Genomic DNA, 3,735 nt, shown 5'->3' on the forward strand with positions numbered 1-3,735 from the left:
TAATTCATTTAATCCTTATTATAGCTCTTTAAGATAGGTTTTTAATTATTCCTATTTTACAGATTAAGAAACCAAGACTCAAAGAAATTGATGGGGCTCAGGACATGCTACCTCAAAAATATGGCACCTGGACATTGTGAACATTTTCAGCTGAAGAAATTTGAGAAAACAATCTGGGCATGGTGGCACCCACCTGTAATCCCAGGTACTCAGGAGGCTGAGGCAGGAAGAAGGTTGCTTGAGCCCAGGGTTTCAAAGGTACAGTGAGCTATGATCACATCACTGCACTCCAGCCTGGGCAAGAGAGTGAAACACTATCCCTTAAAAAAAAAAAAAAAAAGGAAAGAAAAGAAAGAAATTTGAGAAAACAGCAGAAGCAGGAAGGCCAGTCTCACCTTCCCCACCTCCCTTCTCCCATAAAGCAGATCATAAAACCTAGGAAGGATTTTCTGACCTTCCCCTGAAGCAGGTTATAAGACCCTCCTGTGAGAAGTATCCTCCTATGCCTGGGAGAGAGGAACATCTTTATCTCTGAAGATAAAGGGTCACAGAGAAGAATCTGGCTTGCTAAGATTCTAAGGACTTGCTAAGTTTCCCCCAGTTTATTACCATTAGATCACACCCTTTTTGCCTGTCATATTTCTCCACAACTATCCAATCTTCATCAAACCTAGCATTAAAAAAACCCACACACAACCCTCAGGTTTAATTGTTTCTTCAGATTTTTATTTCTGTATGAAGTCTCCAAGTCATGTAAAACTTACATTAAATAAATTTGCAGGCTTTTCTCTTATTAATCTGCCTGTTTGTACAGGGACCTTAGCCATGAACCTAAAATAGGTAGAAGGAAAGATATTTTTCCTTCCCTATGAGGTAAAGTAACTTTCCCAAAAACACACTGCTAATAAGTGGCAGAACTGGGATTTGAACAAGGATTCTGAATCTAGACCACCACCCTCCTTATCCATTATATGGCGTATTTATAACACTTGACCCTCCAACCAACTAATCGACCTGGGCCTTGTCTGAAAGGCAATTTTTTGTGTGTGTGATTAAAATAAATGTTCTTCCTTCAGATATCCATACAGCTAATTCCCTCACATCTGTATGGAATAAATTATGTCCCTCCCCAAATTTATATGTTGAATCCCTAATTCCTAGCATTCAGTGCAGTATCTGGCACATAGCAAGTGATCAATAAATAAATGACAGGAAGAAAGAAAGTTCAGGAATTAGCTGAGTCTTCCTCAGACCAAACTCCATGGGACAGGAAGGAGGCAGGGCTGAGCCAAGAAGAAGGACCTGGCTTGTGCTTAGAAATGGGGTAAGCATGATGACAAATTACTGCTTCAACAAAAGATCAGGGTAGCTGGAGTCAGAAAGACAAATGGATCCAAACCAAGAAGGCATCTTAAGTCGCTAAAAACTGAAGGGCATGAAGGAAGCCAAAGTCTAATTCTGGTATAGACCTGGTTGTTAAGCCTCATGGCTCTTAATCCTCTGCTCACCTCACCTGCTCAGGTGTTGCCTCCAGAATGCTTTAAAGTATTGTCTTCTGACACTCTTTTGACCTTAGCCCAGGCAGGATTGATGGTGATCTAAGGAAAGATACACATGTCTACTCAGCTCCTTCAAAAGTTTCCTTCTGCCTGAGCATAGTGGCTCATGCCTATAATTCCAGTGCTTTGGGAGGCTGAGACAGAACAACTGCTTAAGCCCAGGAGCTGAAAACCAGCCTGGGCAACATAGCAAGACCCTGTCTCTACAAAAAAAAAAAAATTAGCTGGGTATGGTGGCACATGGCACATGCCTGTGGTCCCAGCTATCAGGGAGCCTGAGGTGGGAGGATTGCTTGAGCCTCAGTTCAAGGCTTCAATGCGTTATGATTGCACCACTGCATTCCAGCCTGGGTGACAGAGTGACACCCCATCTCTAAAAGAAAAGTTTCCTTCCCTTCTAGAGCTTCAGAGTTTTAGAAAAGAAAATCCTTAGCGTGCTCTTCCAAGTGACAGCTCAAGGAGTCTCTTAAGACTCCACTGGAAATCTCTTGCTTGGGTCAACCTTCCCCCACTGTCCATCTCATTGCCACTTGAATTTCACCTCTCTCCATGGTCACTTTTGATGGCATCTTAGTTGTGGTTTTCACTCCTAGGTACTGTCTCTTGAATTACTTTACTCAGCAGTCTCTGAGCAGCCGAACCCTGCATCCCGGGCTCCTGCCCCTGCAGGAAGGGATTTAGTGAAAAGGAATAAAAAGAATATCTGTAATACACCCCTTCTTCCAGCAACCTCCCACACTCACACCTCTTCTTCAACACTAGGGGGTGATACTCACATGGTCGTTTTACACTATTCTGCACTACACAAACTTCATTGTCATGCTCTTCACCCCCATGCCTCCATCAGCAACAACTCTTGAAGAAATGTTTATGAAAGCCTAAATCTAGGATTCCCCCTGAAATGTGGATGAATTTTACACCAGCTCCTTAAGTAGAAAAATATTTGCCATTAATGAGGGCTTCAACATTACCTGTAGAAATAATTTGCAATACAAGAAAAGGGTCAGGGAAATTTTTTAACTCCATAGAGTATGGGACTAATCCATGTATTTACTTCCAAGTCAGGCAAGTAGAGGGGACTCTATTCTGATCTAAAACGAAAAGAGAAAAATGCTTCTCTCAAGGAAGAGGTTGTTTGTGGCAGTGAAGGGAGAAGTAAGAGGATCAATTTTGAGGGTCAGCAGACGAAAAGAAAGGAAGTGAGCCAGGAGCTGCTGAAGCTGATCAAGAAAGATTCATAGCTTCTCATGAGGTGGCATCCTCCAACTCCCAAACTCTGAAAGCCTCCAGCTCCACACCTCATTACCTTTCTCCTAATCATCTTGTAGGGAGAATTTTCTGCCCTAGGCTACAGAGGCTCAGAAGTGAGGGAAGTTGGAGAAAGGAAGAGTACCCCATTCCTGGCATCCTTAGCTGGTCCCACACGTCTTCCTGTAAAAATACTCTTCATGGACCAGGCGTGGTGGCTCAAGCCTGTAATCTCAGCAGTTTGGGAGGCCAAGGCGGGCAGATCACAAGGTCAGGAGTTCAAGACCAGCCTGGCCAACATGGTGAAACCCTGTCTCCACTAAAATACAAAAATTAGCTGGGCATGGTGGTACGCACCTATAATCCCAGCTACTAGGGAGGCTGAGGCAGGAGAATTGCTTGAACCCAGGAGGTGGAGGTTGCAGTGAGCCGAGATCGTGCCACTGCACTCCAGCCTTGGTGACAGAGCAAGACTCCATCTCAAAAAAAAAAAAAAATACTCTTCATGAGGTGGTCAAGTCCTGTAATTCTGGAACTCTACTTCAGAGGATTAGAAGTAGAGGCATAATATGGTTACTATGGAGAACGCATTCTAAGTCCCATATAACTCACTTCTGCAAACGAACTGCTGGAATTCTGCCATTCTGATATGGGGGCTGTTGTGTAACTCTCAAATGAGGGAGGAAGATGCACTGACATCTTTTGGACCTATTAGATTCATAAGACAAGGAATAATTCTGTATCCTTTTTGCTTGAGAGCTTTTCATATTGCCTTTTGATCATTCTGGAGATCAAGAAATACGTTCCCTTCCTTCTGGTCAGGTTTTAAAGAATTCTGAGGCCTCTGGCTGGCACATTCACTGATACCTACAGAATCAAAGCAATGACTTTGAGTCTCACTTGCTTAGAAATGTAAAGGAATGAGTAA

The 3,735-nt window shown here is 43.2% G+C and overlaps 1 long non-coding RNA gene across 1 annotated transcript; it reads right to left on the reverse strand.

The window, feature by feature from the left end:
* Nucleotides 1-282: 282 nt before the first annotated feature.
* Nucleotides 283-3,000, reverse strand: LOC108533079 (uncharacterized). Its single transcript, XR_001886638.1, has 3 exons — nucleotides 2,101-3,000; nucleotides 1,514-1,598; nucleotides 283-320 (listed from the first exon to the last, which is right to left on the reverse strand). It is a non-coding gene; the product is annotated as an uncharacterized LOC108533079 (long non-coding RNA).
* Between the last annotated feature and the right edge of the window lie 735 nt (nucleotides 3,001-3,735).

The sequence above is a fragment of the Rhinopithecus bieti genome, unplaced genomic scaffold (assembly GCF_001698545.2).
Source record: "Rhinopithecus bieti isolate Rb0 unplaced genomic scaffold, ASM169854v2 scaffold_10657, whole genome shotgun sequence".
NCBI classification, from domain to species: domain Eukaryota; kingdom Metazoa; phylum Chordata; class Mammalia; order Primates; family Cercopithecidae; genus Rhinopithecus; species Rhinopithecus bieti.